Here is a 20,867-nt window from a genome sequence, read left to right on the forward strand (position 1 = left end):
GGGTTTCTGGTTGGCTAGGGTATGCACCTAAGCCAGGCAGAATCCGCCACTCTAGTCAGGGTAAGGGTGTTTCACACACAAGATAACCGCTGTTCACCTCCTTGGTAGACTGGCAAAGCATTCAGGCTTGTCCCAGAGGCAATGTATAAAGTGTTTGCACAACACACACACAGCAGTGACACACTAGGCATACCACAAATAGAGACTCCTCACAAGGTTATATGAAAATCTCCTTTCTATTGTATATAAAACAAATTAGACCATATTCACAGAAATCACTTTGCCAACTAGGCAATTGTGTTAACGTTACATATACCATAAAATCACCTTGCCACTAGGTAATGATCATAAAAGCATAGATAGTGCAATATGGTAAAATATTCATAGATTACACATGTTATAAAACCACTGTCACTGCACATATAAGAAGAATCTTAGAATAATGTTTGTTATCCTGACAAATGCAAGGTAAAAACAATAAACATTAGAACACAGCAGGGCCTAAAATGCAGGAGTTAAGTTATGCATCAATCATGGCTGTTGGTTATACTATGTCCATCCTGGGAATGTGGGCAAAAACAGCCTACAGCTCAACATCAGGGCATGGGCACCAAGCGGTTAGGGAGTGCACAACACTGCAGAATTACTTGCATCATCTCCACAATACCATATATTACAAGAAACAACACCAAAAGTGGCACATTCGCCCCTATTATATGGTGCCTGTTATTTCTGCACCATTTCCGTAGGCTTCTTGGCTACCTGCCTGCGTACAATAGAAAATACGGTAATTACCGCTCCCGGTCCGGACCTCCAATACTCCTCCTATTTCCAAATGAGGAGTGGTGCATCCGTCGAGGTTTACCCCATCCTGCCAAATCCGCTATGTCCCTAGGTCCCTCTACTGTGAGGTTTCAGACTGCCACAGCTCCCACACACGCATCTTAGCTGTAGCCGCTCTACCACCCCAATCGGGAGGACGGTGAGCACCCAGGGGGCCTCTGCCTGCAAGTGCGGGGACAGGTTTCAGGCTGCAGTACCCTTCTGAGTGGCGTGCATTATTCCAGCATTTAGGAGCTCTGTGACTTGCGCCTTAGGGCAGTGGGGTGGGGCCCTGGGGCGCTCATCAGAGTTCCTGCTGATACAGCACCTCAATACTGGATGCAGGCCCTTCCATGCCCTGGTCACAGACGCTTCTCTCCGCTGCCACTCCTCACAAGGGGACAATGCTCATGGACCAGTCCACTTGTGTCCAAGGGAAGAGTGGATGGTGAAATGCAGGTTTCTCTCATCACAAATTTGTTGTTTGGGCAGGGTGCAGAAGGGGGAACTGACTCGCCGCCCTACTTTCTTACTCACAAAGTGGCTGATAATCCAATATGCTCCCACTGATCATAGCGTTCTTCCTTGCAGAACAATCTCTGTTAGATGGAGGAAAGCTCAAGACAATAAATGAAGAGCTTGCCTCGCACTGATCATATGGCAGCAGCAGAGCGCTACACACATGCTGATTGCTTACACAAGGTAAAACAAGGTGCTCACTATGCTCTGTGATAATGAGACAGGGTAAGCCACAGACCCTAGGAGATCACCAGGGCACACACTCAGCAGCAATCAGGCAGCAGACCAGCACAAAGAAGTGAGTGAGCAAAGTTACAATCCTTCTAGTAACTCAGCAGGCCAGGGGGCAGCACAACAATCAAGTCAGTCCAATAGCGGTTCTTTTGGCAGCACAGCAATCCTCTGATGCAGCATGCAGAGCCAGCAGCGTCTGGTTACAAGTCCCACTGTGTGTCTAGAAATATGGGGTCACAACCCTTGTACTTATTCTCCACAAGTCTTTGTTCTGGGGCAAACAACTTTCAGAAGTGCACAACATCCCCTTTCAATCCCAAGCCCTGGCTCCAGACACACTCCAGGGGGCGGAGACAGAATTGTGAAAGTCAGGCACAACCCTTTTCAGGTGCAGGTGCAACTTCTTCCACTACTCTATGCAGACAAGGTCTATTCAGCCCAGCACTAAATCACCCAGGAAAGACAGGACACACCTCAATCCCTCTTGTATCTGTCTCTAGTGAATGCACATCCCCGTCTCCTGTTGGTCTAAACCAGACGGTGAATACACAACCAGGCAGGACACAAAGAGTCATAAGCACACCAAAATGCTCACTTCTAAAAGTGGCATTTCTAACATAGTAGTAACAATTCCGCTTTCACATTAAGCAGGATTTATAACTACTATTCCAAACATACCAAACATGGTCTTGCTACCTCTTTCATATAAAAAATTAACACTGAAACACATATCAGGGAATTCACAATGCAAACCTATGAGAGGCGCATCCTCTCAGCAGTGAGAAACCAAATAGGCTGTTTGTCCCTACCACGACATGCCACAAAGTGAAGGCACATGTCCTACCTTTTACCTACACAGCACCCTGTCCATAGGGCTAGCTAGGACTTACCTTAGGGGTGACCTATATGTAGTAAAAGGGGAGTTTCAGAGGTTGCTGTCACTTTAAGAGCCATGACACTGTGGCGGTAAACTGGACGTGCAGGCCCTGCACTGGCAGAGTCCTGAGACAGGTTTGAAAGGCTACTTTGTTGGGTGGTGCAAGCAGCGCTGCAGGCCCACAGTAGCATTTATTTTACAAGCCCTGGGTCTATGGGATACAACTGTACAAGGGATTTACAGGTAAAGTAAATATACCAGACAGGTGTAGATCAATCTTACCAAGTTTACAAGAGAGAGCAGATGCACTTTAGCACTGATCAGAAGTGCCCAGAGTCAAAAAACCAACAAAAACAGGTCAGAAAAGAAACAGGAGGAAGTCAAAAAGTTTGGTGAACCCTGCAGAAAGGTCCAGATCATACTCATGTGCAAATGTCTTTTTGAATTGTGCCCCACCACGGAGCATCAGAATCAATCAAACACTCACGCCCAGTCAACAGATCTGTTGACTGGGTGTGAGTGTTTGAATGGTTCTGATGCTCCGTCCATCACCACCCCCTTTTGTACTGCTTTGTTCGCCATAAGTTGGCAGGGTATGCTCAGACGTTAGTCCCTTGCTCACTTTGCCACTGGATTCAAGCAAGCCTGGCTGAAGACGGCTGAAATGCCAGAAACTGGTCCTAGGAAGCTTGTTTCCGCTCCAGAGAAGGCATGGCTTGGCAGTTCGGGCTGGACTGTTCCCATGAGGCACAGGGTGAGAACGGTGATGGATCAAACCCAGATCTGTTGAATGGGTGTGAGTGTTTGATTGGTGATGCTCCGTCCATCACCACCCCCTTTTATAAACTATTTCAACAGCAACACCTGAATAGAGAGGCGGCTCTGCGCTACGCCGCGTTGCCGTAGGTGAACCAAGCCCCCCCCCCAGTAATGGTGGATTCTGTTTGCGTCCGGGTGGAAGGCTGAGGCAGAGGCTCCCGCGGACCTGACGGACGGCTTTTTCTCCAGACCCGAGTGGTATGCGATCTAAATTGCCCCTACCCAAAGCGTTTTCTCAGGGTGAAGATTTGGCAGCACCTGATTTTTTAATTACAAAGACGCTGGAGCAGGAGCTGGAGACCGAGGTGAGGTGGAAGGGTGGGAGGCCAGCGGCTATGGTGGTAATGTGCTGACGCTGCCTCTATTACCTCGTTATGGATAAGCCGGTATCGGCCAGGGGAAAAACTGGTAACTTTCCAATTCAGGCGGCGGCCCTGCCAAGGATAACTGGGGACTTTGTTGCTGCTACTGTCGATGGCCTAGCATATGGCAGCTGAGGTGCCCATTTGATACATAACACCCCTCCCAGGCGGAAGATTTTGAAAAAAAACCAGGGGGAAAGGCGGTGAGAGAGGTGCTGGATCTCATGAAAAAAGGAAAAAGGAAAAGGAGTCCAAGGTTCGGAACTGTGAGAGGCTTGTGTCAAAAGTAAATAATTGATTCAGTGCGATTGCACGCGAGGTGGTATATAGAGGACTTTCGAATAGACTATTTGTCTTCGCTTCTGCCCTGGCTGTACCACCTTGCACTGCCTGCACTGCCTGCGGGTAAATGTCCGATACGGGGGTGCTTGCTCACTTGAAGTACCTAAGCACCTAAGAAAATAGGGAGAATAGGGAGAACATTCTTTGAAAGTTATTACTCCATTTAGTATTGAGATTCGCTCTACCGCTGGGATAAGGACAGGAGCTGTTATCTGGTATCGGAGAAATAGCGGGGTAAAATGGGCAAATTGTTGAATGCTCGTATTAAAGCTAAGGCTCGCCGCCTCCAGATTAAGCAAGCAAAAGAAGTGGCTCGGACGGCAGACAATGAATCTTCTGAAAAATTCTCGGAACTCAACTCTACATTTGAGAGTACAGATGAACAGGAATCACCCTCTGCCGTGCCATTAAGTCAAACTAGTATTCCAGTAAACACGACGACGGCTGATATGAACTTAATCACTGCCAGCCCGGTTTTGTCTCAACCAGATAACATTGGATCCGATAGCCCCAAGAAAGCAAAAGCAGCTACTAAAGAAGCAAGGCAATTCTCCCTTTTAAAAAAAACAAAAAAAAACCAACCTCACAACCCACTGCGAGTCCTGCCTTAAATCTGCAGCCCGATGTGGAGATCTCGGGAACTTGTCAGTCCTTATCAGCTCCACTATGTGCAAAGTCTGCCATAGTCAATCATGGAGTTCCTGAAGCTGTTTCACAAGCGAATACGCATTCAAATACTGTACCTTTGCTGGGGCCGATATCTCACCAAGATGATGATTCATCGCTGCTTACTGTTCAAAATGAGTTTTCTTCAGGAAACATCATACCAGCACAAGTCTTAGTCCAGATGGAAGGCATTTCTATTCCCCCTGGTTCCTCTGTATATCCGCTGGCAAAATTAAAGACACAGTCTCAATTGGATGCACAGGAGACAGCCTCATCAGAAGATATACTGTCGATGGCTGAGCATATGGCCACCCTGCTACCTTATACCATGGACCCTTTTAGTCCCGTCTTTAGTCTGAATAATGAGTCAGCAAGTAAGGTCCAGATGACGGTTAAAGACATGCTAAATCTAATTTTAGAGGAGGTTCGGGAGTTGAAAAAGACTCAGAGAGCTGAACTCTCCTCTATACGTCAGCGACTGGAGAAAATTGAGGATGTATTTTCAGGTTTCCCTCTAAGACTTCAAGAAGCTGAGGCTCGGATTTCTATCCTTGAGGATCAGATGACAGTGGTAAAAGAAGAGGTTAAGGTGGCAGCTAAAAGCAAGCAGGCACTCGAAAATAAATTGGATGAGCTGGAAAATTACACACGGAGATCCAATCTTCGAATAGTTGGAGTCCCGGAGGGGCTAGAGGGGGCCAATACAGTACAATGGGTCACCTCATTCATTAGACAAAAAGTAATTCCAGAATTTGAAGGGGACCTAACTATTACTAGGGCGCATCGGGTACCTGCTCACCCCTTTCCTAACTCTACGCTGCCAAGCACAATACTATTAAACTTCTCCGACTTTCGTATTAAAGAAACAATACTCTCTAAAGCTATACAGCAAAGACAGTTTTCAGTAAATTAAACATCAAAGTGCCGTATTTTTTCAGACATGTCTGCAGCGGCGGCACGTAGAAGGAAGGAATTCATGAAAATTCTTCATCTGTTTAAAGCTAATGGAGCTCAGGCCTCTATTGCCCAACAGTCCAAATTGAAAGTTCTGGTGAAAGGCAAATTTTTCATATTCTCTGACTTAGACGAAGCTCAGGAGTTATTGAAGGAAATTTCAGAAGGTTATAAGGGGTGAATGAAAGGAAGTAGAACTAAGCGAGAATCCTCTGCCTTAATCAAATGGCTGTGTTCAGTATAAAAAACATGCTTTACTTTACTTTACCCTGGCTATGATTGCCGGCCTTAATGTTATATTTTAAATAAGATTAGATTATGGATTATCGTACCTTCCACTAGATTTCACTAGAGTTCAAGCATTTCAAATCACCTTCATTGCTGTGGAGGGGTGGAGGGTTCTTGGGGGTGTGACAACAAGACACCCAGGTTGTTAGGGGGAAGGGAAGTGTAGTTGGCGTGGGAGAGAGAAGAAGGACCACATTCGGGGTGGAGGGGCACAGGGGTAGGGTTAGGAGCATTATGGAGAGGGGGGAGGGTCACAGGGGGTGGATAGGGTGTAAAAGTAAGGAAAAAATGAAGTCCTTTGTTTTTTTTAATAGTTTTTTTCTTGATCAAGGTTTTTTATATCTTCCTATGAGAATTGAATCGTTTGCAAATTTTGTTAAATTGCTTTAATGACTAGCAAGGAGCAACTGAAAGTGGTATCATTTAATTTAAATGGTTTAAACAACCAGAAGAAAATGCGGGCCATAGAGATGTGGTTAAAAACAGAAAATCCTTCGGAAATTCTGTTACAAGAAACCCATATTTCTTCTATAAAGTTGTTAGATTTCTCTATGTTTAGGGCCTGGGCCTCGTATCGGGGTTTCTCCAGTACCTCTGCGTCCCATAGAGGGACAGCTATCTTTTTAAATAAAAATATTCAAGCAGAGATTATAAACTCAGAAAGGGATCAGCTGGGGTGTTGGTGCTGGGCTCCATGTACAGTTAAACATAGACCTATAACTTTTGTTAGTTTTTACGCATCGATTGAGGACAACTTTAAGATCTATGAAGAGCTGTTTCAATCTTTGCTGACTGTTATTGGGGATGTGGTAATTGGGGGAGATTTTAATATAATTATTTTTCCGATAATAGACTCCTCTACTAAGACAAGGAAACTACTAAAACCTAAATCACTGAAAAGTTTGCAGAATTATGGGGTTCACTTGATGTGCACGATCCATGGCGTTTGAATTTTCCATCCAAAGCAGAATTTACGTGCTGGTCAGGCAGATTCAAGTCTTCATCATGTATCAAAAAAATGTGGGTCTCTAGAAAGCTTTGTTTCAGTCAGCAGAGATTTCTTCATGATGGATTTTCAGATCATGCTATGGTAGTTTTAGAGATTTATTTAGAAAACTCTGTACAAATTCCCAAGCGATGGGTCTTTAATAGACAATATTTAAATGATGAGCCCTGGGTTAAGTCTACAAAGGTAGAGATTAAAGAATTTCTTACTCGAAACTATGAATCTTCCCCACTAAATATCGTCTATGACTCGCTTAAGGCTTTTATCCGCGGAATAATCATCAGAAAGGATGCGGCCAACTTAAAGGAATTTAGAGTTAAGAAGAAAAACCTAGAGCAGAAAGTACAAGTACTCAGCACTATAAGGCTTCTCAATCCATCTAGAGCTAACCAATATCAGCTTGATCACGCAAAACGCGATCTTAGTGCTAATTACTATACTCAGAGCGAAGCTGTCTTTCGGCAACAGTATCAAAAGATATACGAAGAAAGCAACTTCACGGGTACATTTTTGGCTTGGCAGGCTAAGGAACATGCTGCCGCCAACCTAATTAAAACTCTAAAATGTCCTCTTACTGATTTAGAGACAGATGATCCAGTTAAAATAGGGGATATAGTGCTTAAACACTATGAATATATATATGGTCAACATCAGACGGTAGACCCCTTTTTGCTAGAAGCCTTTTTACACAGTAATGAATTACCTAGGCTTTCAGAAGTAGATCAACAGTCTATGGCTAGATTATTTTCCAAGGCGGACCTTGAGAGAGTTATAAAAGATCTCCCTAATGGTAAAGCTGGTGGCCCAGATGGGTTTCCATCGGAATTTTTTAAGGTCTTTTTTTCTGCATTTGGCGATTTTTTTCTCATATTAATAAATTTCATGTTAGAGGGAGGTACAATACCAGATTCCTTCAGGCAAGGCAACGTAGTGAGTTTCTTGAAAAAGGGGAAGGACAGTAAAGATCGAAATTCTTATCGCCCGAAAACATTACTAAATTCTGATTACAAAATAGTAACGAAATTTCTTTCAGTGCGCTTTAATAATATCACGGCAGAATTGATTCATCCGGATCAGAATGGTTTTATTGTGGACAGACAGTTAGCAACTAACACACATTATTTAATTGAGGCTTTAGATTATTTTGAGACACCAGGGATTTCTGCTTTGGTTTTGTTATTAGATGCTCAAAAGGCATTTGACCTGGTGGTTTGGGAGACACTGTATATTATTTTAGGACACTTTGAGGTTTCGCCTAAAATTATATCTTTGATTCACTATTTATATTCCAATGCTAAAGCTAATGTAATTATTAACACCACAGCGGCGGGGTCAGTCTTAGTAAAACGAGGTTCAAGACAGGGATGTCCCTTATCGCCAGCCCTTTTTGCCTTTTTCATCGAGCCCCTGGCAATAGCATTGAGGAACTGTGCAGAAATTCCCCCCCCCCCCATTCCATCAATGGCAAAATTAAAATTATATGCAGATGACATCATTTTTTTTTTTTATTTATATTTTTTATTGAGAGTTCATAGACACAGAAAGAGATTACAAGGGTCATCAGGCATGCAGATTAACATCAAGAATTAGGAATTTGGAAAATATAAATATGTATAATTATAATCACTTCATTATAGCATAACAGCAAAATAAATACAACATAAGCAGTATATTAAACATCAGCAAGCATATTAGTAAATAAAGTGCATAGTGAGAATAGGAAAGAAAAGGGAATTCTGCTGTAGGATTGGATCTTTTAACACCTATCTAAACATATGAAATGCAAAGTGTCATTCTCATAGCAGAGAATGTTGATCCATTTAGCTTTCAAACGTGCTCCAGTGCTTATGATAACTCCTGAGTGCTCCTGCTCTTAATGCATATTTTCTTTCCCTACCCTGGATCCGAAGTAGTTTAGCTTTCCATGCTTGAAAGGTTGGAGCTTTCTCTGATTTCCACAGTTGTAGGATTAGGGATCTGGCTATTAATGATGCTATAAACAGAGCCTCATCGTGTGGAGTGGGGCTCGGAGAGCAGCCTAGTACTGCTATTGATATATCGATCTGGATATTGGCTTTGATCGAAATAGAGAGGTATTTTCCTATTTCTTCCCAGAATTCCGTTATTTTTGGGCATTCCCAAATTATATGACTCCAGGTGCCCTTCTCTACGCATCGAAAGCACTTATCTTCGACCAGGGGATAGATTTTGTGGAGAAATGAGGGAGTTTTATAAATAAGCCATTTACTATAAAATTGCATACGTTGGAAGTTCGCACCGCGGAAGATTTTTTTATTAAATTTATTAATTTTATCCCATGTCGGTTTGCTAATTTCAACGTCTTCCCTCTTTTTCCACCTGTCACTGACTTTAGTAAATACCTCGATTGCATTATCCTCTTTTAATACTTTGATCCACATGCTGATTTTCTTTAATGAGGGGTCGTTTAATGCTGTTGATATACCTCTTTTGTGAAATAAATTAGCAATATCGCAATATCTAAGTTCCGCGTGTAACATACAAAAAGACCATTGTAGGATTGTACTCGGTTGATGGATTTGCCTAAGAACTTCTTCCCATTTTTTCCATCTATTTCCCACAAGAAAGTCCTCTATTGTCTCGAAGCCATTCTCACCCCAGAGTCTCGCTGTGTTAATATCCAAGCAGCCCCCTTCGCCAAAACTAAAATTAGTTAACATTGTTGAGCTGCTTAAATTGGAAATACCATAGAATGACAGGAGCTGGGTTTTGATTTTAAATAGCCATTGGAGAAACTTATAACGGACCTTCTTTGGATATTTCGTGATTCTGACAGGGTCCGTTATTTTAGATTCCAGCAGCATCCTTTTCATAAAAAAATTGTCTGCCATGTAGTCATTTAGGGAAAAAAATCTAAAACTGTGGTGTGCAAAAGTAGCAAAATAATAATCTCTAATATTTGGGAGGGACAGTCCTCCTTGTATTGTTGGAAGATATAAAGTGCTAAGTGCTAATCTTGGAATTTTTTTAGTCCAAAGGAAAGAGGAAAACAAAGCATCCACTTTTCTACAAAAAGAAACCTGGATAGGACAAGGGGCAGCGCTGAAAAAAAAATTAAAAAGAGGTAAAATTGACATGCGAATTAAAGCAACCAGGCCCATTATGGAAAGTGGCAGTAAGTTCCAACGATCAAGGTGGGACCCGGCCTTTTTTAACAGAGGTATATAGTTTAATGAATATAGATCTTCCAAGTTATCCGAGATATATATTCCCAGATATCTCTTTGGGCATAAGTTATAATTCTGCCTTAATTCCGGCAATAAAGTGTCAACAGTGCAATTAAGTAAAATTATTTCAGTCTTATTAACATTTATTTTGTAACCTCCCAGTTTTTGAAAATCAGAAAAGATTTTAAAAATTTTCACTTGACTTGCAGGCTTTGAATCTAAAAAAAGGGCAATGTCATCTGCATAGAGTATAATATTTGTCATTCCGACTACTGGTGCTGTATCGGACATTATGCCCCTGATTGCAATGGCTAGAGGTTAAATAAAAGGAGCAAATAAAATTGGCGACAGGGGACACCCTTGCCGTGTACCTCTGCTAACCTGGCATGTCCCGACAATCCTATTACGTACTTGATTTTCTTTAGCTTGCCAGGCTAAAAGTTTACCTGCATATTCGCTCTCCTCATATAACCTTTGGGCATAAAAATTACTGTTAACATTACCCAGATCGTAATAAAAATCTTTCATTTTATTCTTTGCCTCAAGGAGATTTTGCCTAGAGTAAGGGGATCTTGTCCTATAGTGTTCTTGAGTTGCCTGCGTAAGATTTACTTGTAGGTTTAGCTTTGCCTCCCTTCTCTCCTTCTGCTTTGGGATTTCTTTAGATGTAATTATTCCACGCAAGGTGGCCTTAAAGGCATCCCAGGTCACATTGAGTGGAGCTGTACCTCTATTTCTTGCAAAGAACTCACAGATCTCAATATCTGCGCACCATTGTGTATCCAATAAGTTATACTTATTAAAATACCATCTCATAGGTGGTTTAAATTCGTGCCTTCCAACATTTAACTCCATAGAAATTGCTGCATGGTCGGAAAATGCGTTTATTAAATGAACATATTTGTGTACTTCTAACCCGTATGATGTTAAAAAAAAGTCTAACCTGGACGCTGAATTGTATTTTGCTGAGTAGCACGAATAGAAACGTCTAAACGTATTGCGTGATCGCCAATAGTCAACAACGTCAAGATCTAACTAGCAGCTCTGTAATGCGATGGCCACTTGAGGTTTATTCTGGCGCCTATCTTGCAGATGACATCATGCTTATTATAAAACCTGAACTTAGAGTTCAAGCCAAAGTATTTCAGCTTTTTGAGGATTTTGATATTCTAGGGGGATACCGTATAAACAAAAAGAAAACTGAAATTCTACAATGTGGGGGTGAAGCTCTGGAGCTACATCCTGACATTCTCTCTTGTACCAACACTAGACCAAAGAGATATCTGGGTGTCTTTTTTTCAGCATCAGTTAGGGATTTATATGATCTGAATTTTAATCCCCTTCTTCGAAGAGTCCAAACGTTGCTCTCACGTTGGAACTCTCTACCATTATCCATTTTAGGTCAGGTAGCTTTGATCAAAATGTCGGTTCTTCCTCTTTTTAATTTCTTGTTCTCAACTATTTCATGTTTTTTGTCAGGTTCTTTCTTTACTCGAGTAGAATCAATGTTTACAGCTTTTATTTGGGCAAAGAAAACACCTTGCATTGCACTCAGCACTCTATATGAAGATCTGGATCAGGTAGGGCTTGCTCTGCCAAATCTTAGAGATTACTATAAGGCCTATTTTGCCCAGTACCTATCCAGATTCCAAACTCAACTTCATACAAAAAAAGTTTTCATAAATACATTGTTTTAGATGTATCCATCATTCTCCAGCTAATTGGTCACATGTCATGGTTTATTGTGATAAGATTGCAAAATTTTCAGCCATTTCCAGATCAAATGTGGTATCGAAATTTTAGTGAACGAGAACTTAATTTTGTATGGTTTTGATCCTGATCTCTCTTTTCCGACCAGGTGGCTAAATTACTATATATTGCTATGGCAGTGGCTAGATCTCTTTTATTACAACAATGGTGTACCGAGCAGATTCCATTCTTTTATGAATGGCTACATAAGATGAAACGGGTTAAAAATAGTGAGAGGACTTTCGCGCAACGAGTGGGGGGTATTAGAAGATTTTATAGAATCTAGGCGACTTTTTTTGATTAAAATTCGAGAGCAGTTATTGATATTACGGGAAATAGTAGTTTTTATATGCTCTATAGCATAGTATATGCAGACACTGTGATTTTAATAACTTTTGCTATAATGCGTGGTGTATGATATTTGTTTTCTCTTTCAGACTTATGTAATTTTTTATGCTAAATGAGATGAAGTATTGTCGATGAACTGGATATTATTTACAATTTTATATTGTTTTTAAGGACTTCAATAAAAAATAAAAAAAATAAAAATAAAAAAAACAACAACACCTGAATACCCATGACTGATTCACAAAACAGTTCCTGTGGCTTTCTCATAAATGTCCAGGCCTAGAAAATTCCTCTTCACAAAAAAATGCGATTCGAGGAGCTTTACTCCCAGTGGTTAATTTGTAAAGGAATACGTGCCAGTGGCCAAAGTCTGAGAAGGCGGCTGCCAGCAATATTGAAAGCTGGAGTGTGGAACACCAAGCCCGCAGTCTTGAATCTAGCTAATGCTTATTTAACCCATCACCAGACACTCTCTGCCTTTAATCTCACTCTTGCAAGTTTAATGTTTCTTCCTTCCTCACTGTTTTCCGTCTTTCCCTTGCGTATTTTTCCGCCTGTCGTGTCTACACACTTTCAATGACGACAGACACGGAGGGTTCTCTATTCACGAGCTTTATTTCCTTCCTCACACCAGCATGTCATTCCCTCGACTGCCGCCCTGACCTCCTACTCCGCCTCTTTCTGTCACTCCCATCCTCCCCTATCTCCGCCCATCCTGCTCCACCCATACAACCACTAGACCCCTCATCTCTACATCTCCCCCTTTGTTAGCAGCGAACGGGGTCACCAGGAGTTACATCTCCTCAATCAGCCGCTTGGGCTGGCGGATAGTTTGTCGTGGACGGAGTGTGCGGCCTTCAGGCACTGTGTCAGATTCCGCTCCGGGTGTCTGTCTCACTGGACTGTCACCCTTGCTCTGTGTCGCAGGTTGCAGAGTTTGTGGAGGTGCAGGTCGTGACTCTAGAGTCTCTTGTAGAGCCGGGCTGCACTTCTGAAAGTGAGACACATTCCGTGTTACACGCCTGGTGTCTGACTCTGCTGTCAGCATGGTGCCTCTCTGACGAGTGACCGTCAGAGGTTCCGCTCTGAACTTGCTGTCTGTCTTCTTGGATTGTTCTTGCTTGACAATCACGCAGTCTCCTTCGTGGAATGAGAGAGAGCGAGCCCGCCGTCTCCCATCTGCGTACGCTTTCATGCTTTCTTTGCGAGCTTTGTCGGTGGCTTCGACCTCCCGGTGAGTACGGTTGGGAGAAATGGGTCGCAGCGCTCCCTCCCAAGTGGGTATCCGGGTCCTGACCGGGCGCCCCAACATGAGTGTAGTAGGGCATTTACCTGTGGTGGCATGCGGCGTCGTCCGGTAGGCTCGGAGTACATCATTGAGGGCTGCCTGCGGGTCTCTTTTGTCCAGAGCGGCCTGTTGGAATGTCCTTTTTAAGGTGGCCATGAACCTTTCCGCTGTGCCGTTGGCCTGCGGCCACAGTGGCGTGATCCGTCGGTGTCGCACATTCATGAGCGTCAAGAAATCACTGAATTCCCGGCCATTGAACGGAGGCCCATTGTCTGTTTTCACCTCCGCGGGTAGACCCCAGGCTGCAAAGACTTCATCCAGGACGGTGAGCGTGGCAGCTGCGTTGGTGGATGGGACGAACCGGGCGATGGGAAACCTTGAGTACTCATCTATTATAACTAGCACATACTTGCCCGATGACATGGGGCCGTAGAAGTCCATGGCCAGTTCTTGCCATACTCCTGGTGGCAGGGGCGTCATCTGGAGTGGAGCGGGTGGGTCTCCTTGCCTTACCACTTGGCACTGCAGACAGTCTTTTAGGGTGAGTTCTACCATTTTGTCTAGGAAGGGGAACCAGACACGTTCACGAAGCGCCCTTTTCGTCGTGACTACTCCTCGATGACTTTCGTGTGCCAGGTTGACGACTCCCTGTCTCAGTTGTTGGGGTATCACAATTCGAATGTCTCGCAGCAGTAGGCCATCAGGTGTGACAGATAGTTCTTCGCACACATTCCGGAATGCTTGCCACTCCTGACGCCTTGTGGTGTCACCTTTTTCGTCCTCCACCTCTTCGTGCCGCCATTTGTTCGTTCGGACCCTTTGGATCACCTGCTGCAGCATGGTGTCTTGCTGGGTGGCGTCCAGGATGGCCTCTAGGGGGACCGCCGGTGGCCGCGCTTGGTCCACCACAAAATGGACATACTCGTCTGCCATGGACGGTGTGTGTCGCTGAGAGTCTTCTGGGTGGCGCGACATATAGTCAGCTGGGTTGGCAGCCTTCCCTGGCTTGTGCACGATTGTGAATGTGTATTCTTGCAGACGGAGTCCCCACCTCTCGATGCGGGGTGGCATCTTGGACCGGGGGTTGCCATAGATGGTGACGAGGGCTTGGTGGTCTGTTACCATGGTGAAGTGCTTCCCGTAGATGAACACATGGAAGTGCTCACACGCCCACACCACCGCAAGGCTCTCCTTTTCCGGTTGGGAATAGGCTTTCTCCGTGTCGGAAAGGCTCCGGCTGGCGTGCGCCACAATGTGGCGGTGGTCTGTGTCCTTGTCATATTGAGCCAGGATGGCTCCTAGCCCGACGGGGCTTGCGTCCACTGTTATTTCAGTCTTGCGATCTGGGCTGAAATAGGCCAGGCTTTCCACCGAGCCCACTGCCCTCTTTATGGCCTGGAAGGCTTGCTCGCATTCGGGAGTCCACTCAAAGGCCTGTCCTTGCTTGGTGAGCGTGCGAAGTGGGTGACTTATTGTGGCATAGTCCTTGATATACCTCGAACAGTAACTCGCCATGCCAAGGAAGGATCGCACATCACTGACGTCAAGTGGACTCTTGGTGCTGTTCAGAGTACTCACTTTGGCAGGGTCTGGTTGCATTCCGGCTCCTGAGAATATGTGGCCAAAGAATTTCAGTTGCGACTGATGGAACTCGCATTTCTCCTTGTTGAGCGTGAGGTTAGCCTCCAAGAGAGCATGGCAAACCCTGTCTAGGGCCGTGTCGTGGGCCTGGAGCGTCGCCCCATAGACTAGAATGTCATCGCTGTAGTTCAGCGTATTTGGGATGTGATGTATCGTTTGCCGGATAGCTTCTTGGAATATTTCAGCGGCTGATGAAATGCCGAAATTCAGTCTCTTGTATCTGAACAACCCTAGGTGCGTTGCAAATGTTGTGATATAGCGGGAGCTCTCGTGCAGTTCCAGCTGATGATAGCCTTTGTTTAGGTCCAATTTGGAAAACACCCTCGCCCCATTGAGGGCGGCAATCATGTCACTTAGATGAGGTCCGGGATGACGCTCTCTCTCAATGGCGGTGTTGGGCATTCTCATGTCCACACAGAGTCGCACTTTCCCGGGTGTGCCTTTCTTTGGTACGATCACGACGGGAGATACCCACGGTGTGGCGCCCTCCGTCCGTTCGATGATGCCGGCGTCCAGCAGGTCTTGTAGCTCATCCTCCACCGCTTGCTGGAGGTGGAACGGAACTTTTCGCGGGTGTTGGGCAACCGGGCGGACCTGGTCATTTATGTGAAGGCGGATCTGGCCTCTGTTCATTTTCCCGAGTCCAGAAAACAGCTTTGGGAACTTGTGCACGGTGTCATTTTCACCAGTGACGCGGTATAGGATTTCCACCAGTTTCAACCGTTCCGCCGTTGGCAGACTGAGGAGACAGTCCGCTTCCGGTCCCTCGATGACGTGAATCACGGCCGGAATAGATGTTGTTCGGTGCCTTAGTGTCGTTGAAAACTTCCCCAAGCATGGGAGCGGCTTCCTGGACATCCAGGTGTAGACACGCACATGTGCGGGGTCGAGCCGAGGTCGAGGGTTCATTTTCTGATATTCGGTCACTGGGATGTAGTTGAGGGATGCCCCGCTGTCCATCACGAACTTCGTGGGATGCGTGCCAACGCAAATGTCCAACCGAGGGTATTTTTTGAGCTGATCGGGATCGGCGATCATGTTTGCATATTCTACAGAGTATTCGTGTTCACTCGAAGGTGATTCGGAGTCTCTTGATGGTGATCTTCTAGACCATCTTGACGACCGTGACTCCCTGCTCGACTGGGAGGATTTGGAGGAGGACTTCCGGCGGTCACGTACCGCTCGCGCGTGGTGGCGGCGTGTCTCACCTCTTGGTGACCTCGTGGAGGCTTTTTCTTTCTCCCGGCGGTAGTCGCCGCACATGGTCTCAAAATGGTTGTTGCGACCACACTTGTGGCACTTCTGTCCCAGGGCCGGGCACGCTCCGATGTGTGGGAAGTCGTACCCGCATCGGTAGCATCTTCTCAATGGCGCCTTCTTCCCATGATCCTGGCGCCTGCTTCTCTTCCCCGAATCAGGCCGTCGATGACCGGGGCGACGGTGGTGTCTCGATGGCGGCCGAGCTTGTCGTTCCCGCTCTCTCGACCACCGGCGAGGGCGGTCGGTGCGTACTTGACAGACTACCTCCTTGCGGTCCACGCGTCCTGCCTCCATTGTCTTGGCTTGCTCTTCAGTCTGATCATGGAGTCTCGTGATCTCTTCAATTTCATCCAGCGTGTGACTCTTTTTTAGTAACTTTCTGCGTAGCGTCTCCGACTGGCAGCCGTCGATCACCCGTAGGCGAATGGCGTCATCCGTCGAGAACTCGTCGAACTCACAGTGGCGCGCCAGGCGCCGCAACCTTGTGATGTATGAGCCCATGACTTCATCCTTTTCTTGTCGCGCTCTTTGGAATACGTAGCGTTCATAATCTACATTCTTCTTGTGCACAAACTTCCGATCCAGGGCTGCGCGCACATTCGCATATGTTCCCGCGTCCGCGGCGGGGAGTTCCTTTATCATCTTGCTGACATCCTTGCCCACGAGGTTCCGAAGTGCGATCAGTTGATCCTCGTCCCCTGTCACCTTCGAGCCCTTAATGTAGTCCTCAAAGTCTTCAATCCACTCTTCCCAGCGAGGGCCCATGCTGCTCCCAACCACGAGCGCTAGGGGTTCTGGGGGGCGTAGGTGCGACAGCCCCATGATGATTGGCTTCGCATCTTGGCGCGCTGGAGAATGGGTTGGGGACCCATTATTCGACATCGCGGCGTGCGTGTGATGCGCGCAGCGGCAGCGCAGAGCAGGCCCAGGGGATCCCTCGTGGAGTCTTGCGCTGTATTTAGGTAAGTTCTTTTTTTTTTTTTTTCTTGTATTTGCTTGTGCTTGATGAAATTTCACTGTTGCCTGACTTCAAAATGGCCGCCCGGGCCTAGTTGCATGGGGCGTCCGAGAGTCCGCCTGACTTTAAGATGGCCGCCGGTTGAGGAGCGTGTGTAGACGTCCCACGTGGTGCCGGGCTCTCAAGTCATTCATTCCGGGGGCAGCGCGCTGCTTGGACGGCTCCTCTCATGGTCTGTTTCATCTATGATTATTTCTTTTTCACTCACGGCTTCGCAGGCGGGTGGGCAGTCCTCACGTTCACTGCTCCGATCTGGCCGGGGGAACACGCGCGTCGGCGCTTTCACTTTTCCTCTTGCCTGTCACGGCGGCGGTCCTCCTCACCGCAGAGCGCTCGCTCCTTCAGCTGCTTGCTACGGCGGCGGTCCTCTCCACCGCAGGGCACTCGCTCAGTCTCTTCACACGCTGTCGCGGGTGGCGGCGCTTTCGCTGGTTCCTTGCTACCAGCCTCTCATCAGCTTACTCGGCGTGCTGGTGTTTCGGGAGAGCATCCAGCTCCATCCCACCTTCGTCGCCAGCTGTCGTGTCTACACACTTTCAATGACGACAGACACGGAGGGTTCTCTATTCACGAGCTTTATTTCCTTCCTCACACCAGCATGTCATTCCCTCGACTGCCGCCCTGACCTCCTACTCCGCCTCTTTCTGTCACTCCCATCCTCCCCTATCTCCGCCCATCCTGCTCCACCCATACAACCACTAGACCCCTCATCTCTACACCGCCTTGCGTATTTTTCGCTATCTTGTTCATTCAAAGTCTGATGGGAGAAAAATACGTGCCGTCCCCAAAAATGAGTACCAGTGGGCCCAACTGCAAACATCGGCTCAAATTAAGTCTGTTTACAACAAATAAATTCAGTTTGTGTCGGTGGTAGTAGTTAAGTAAATGAATGCATTCAGGTGGTTTAACTTTAAAGTTGATAAACTAAAACTCACAACGAACACATCCAGTACAGGTTTAAACCAAAGAACAATTATGTCAAACAATTTGCCCAAGGCCACACGGTGACAACAAAGATCAGTGAAATGCACAAGAATCTCGACACGAAAGACAAAAAACAATATCTTTCCCTGTCTGTCGAGTTTCATCTTCTCTGCGAGAACCTTAGCAATTAGGCTGCCGAGATCTAATCACTGTATTTGTCTGGCTCGGAATCTGTGTAATAATACAAGATATGTGACCCTGGCTCAATTTCAAGCCAGAAATCAAGCAGTGCAGGTTAATTTCTGTCAAGAAAATGGTGCCAAAACATCTGTCACGGCGGGAACTCATTTCCAATTGTCCTGCTTGGAATCATAGGCATGTGCCTGGAAGGAATAATATCCGCTTCCCCTGCCAGGAATTCATCAAAAAATGTTTATCCTGGCAACAGCCACACACAATGTGTACTGCCAGAGATGCAGCCCAATATGTTTGTGCAGGCAGGAGGCATCTGATTTATTTTTTATTTTTCAGGAACTTAAGTTTTTCTTTGTGTCCCAGCAGAAATCCCTAGATGCATCTGGGCTCTGTAGGGAACTTTAGAAGCTAATTTGCATTGTTTTGCTCATTTTGAAGCCCTCATCTTCATAATTAAGACATTTATGTACAGATACAGGGAACCATCCTTTTGCAGCCACGTGCCTGAGTGGGCGATGCAGGTTCTCGATTTACAGTTATAAATGTAATGTTGAAGGATAACAAAATACATCTTACCTCAGACGTGAAATTGTTATGACTCAGGGGGAATGGAGGTGTTGTAGCCACAGGTTTGCAGGCTTGAGCATACTGGCAAGTATCAGCCTTAAATGCACCCTCATGTCTTCGATTATCTCAAACTACTAGGGAACAAATAAACAGATGTAGTGAGAATGGAGGTAGAAAACAACCTGCTGTAAAGGGATTGTGTATTCCCTGTGTATAAGGGAAGACGAAATTACAATTACTCGTAATGTTGTATCCCTGAGCGGATTTCTTAAGCCGGTCAGCACTAATTGAAAACATATCCTGCACGAGGAGAGGCACGAGCGAACACTTCTGAAATCAGTAGCGCCACAGTATCGTGCATTTTCTAGCCACTATACCCTGACGCCCAAGATATGCAAGGCACAATACAAATGCTATTAGTAGGGGCAGGCTGGAAAATGTATGCAGTGAAGCCTAAAGAAAAGGCTCAGGGATACAAAGTCTAGAAGGGACAGGCTGGATGGTGCTGTTAGGGGAGCATTAGGGAAAGACGCAGAAACACCAAAACTAGAAGGGCAGGCTGAAGGATGTACTGAGCAAAGTTTGTGGAAAAGGGTCTAGGATACAAAGCCAAGAACGGACAGGCTGGAGGGTGTGCTGAGTGAAGTATAAGGGAAAGACTCAGGAGCATCAAATCTAGAAGGGGTGGGCCGAAGGGTCTGCTGAGCGAGTTTGTAGCAAAGTGTGAAGGATACACAGCCTAGAAGGGACAGGCTGGAGGATATGCAGAGCGAAGCAGAAGGGAAATGCTCAGGAACACCAAACCTAGAAGGAAAGGCTGAAGGGTGTGTTGAGCGAAGTTTGCCCAATAGAGTCAGGGAAACAAAGTCTAGAATGGAAAGGCTGGAGTGTGTGTTTAGGGGAATGTTAGGGAAAGACTCAGGAGCACTGAATCTAAAAAGGGCAAGGTGAAGGGTGTACTGAGGGAAGCATCAGGAACAGATTAAGGGATACCAGGCCTAGAATCAATCAATCATTATTTCTTAAGTGCGACTACTCACCCGTGTGGGTTTCAAGGTGCTGGGGGGGGAGTGCAGGTCTGACTGGGTGTTGAGGTTCAGTCGAAGAGGTAGGTCTTGAGATTCTTCCTGAACTGGGTAAGCGACTTGGATAGCCTGAGGTAGAGAGGCAGGGTGATTACAGGTTTTGGCAGCAAGGTAGGAAAAGGATCTTCTTACAGTCCTTGTCTTGCGGATCCGAGGGACGGTGTGAAGGGCCAGGTGGGCGGAGCAGAAGTGTCTGGTAGGTACGTGGATTGAGGGGCGGTGGTTAAGGTATGATGGTCTTGTGGCGTGGAGGGCTTTGAAAGGCGTGTGTGAGGAGCTTGAAGGGGACTCTTTTGATGACAGGGAGCCAGTGGAGTTCTTATAGGTGTTCGTAGATGTAACTGTGGTGGGGGATGTTGATGACCTGTCTGGCTAATGCATTTTGAATGTTCTGTAGTTTCCTGAGGAGTTTCTCGATGACGTCTGCATAAAGCATGTTGCCATAGTTGAGTCTGCTGCTGATGAGTGCATGGGTGACCGACTGTCTTTCTGGCCTCAGTGGGGATCCATCCGAAGGTCTTTTGAAGCTGGCGAAGAGTGTGGAAGCATGATGAGGAGACAGAGTTGATCTGGCGGTTCATAGTGAGTGGGGAGTCCAGTATGATGCAGAGGTTTCGTGCATGGTCCATGGGTGTGTTGAGGGGTTCCTAATGTGGTGGGCCACCAGGAGACATACCAAGTGGAGGTGGTGGGCCGG

Source organism: Triturus cristatus, chromosome 11, assembly GCF_964204655.1.
Source record: "Triturus cristatus chromosome 11, aTriCri1.1, whole genome shotgun sequence".
NCBI classification, from domain to species: domain Eukaryota; kingdom Metazoa; phylum Chordata; class Amphibia; order Caudata; family Salamandridae; genus Triturus; species Triturus cristatus.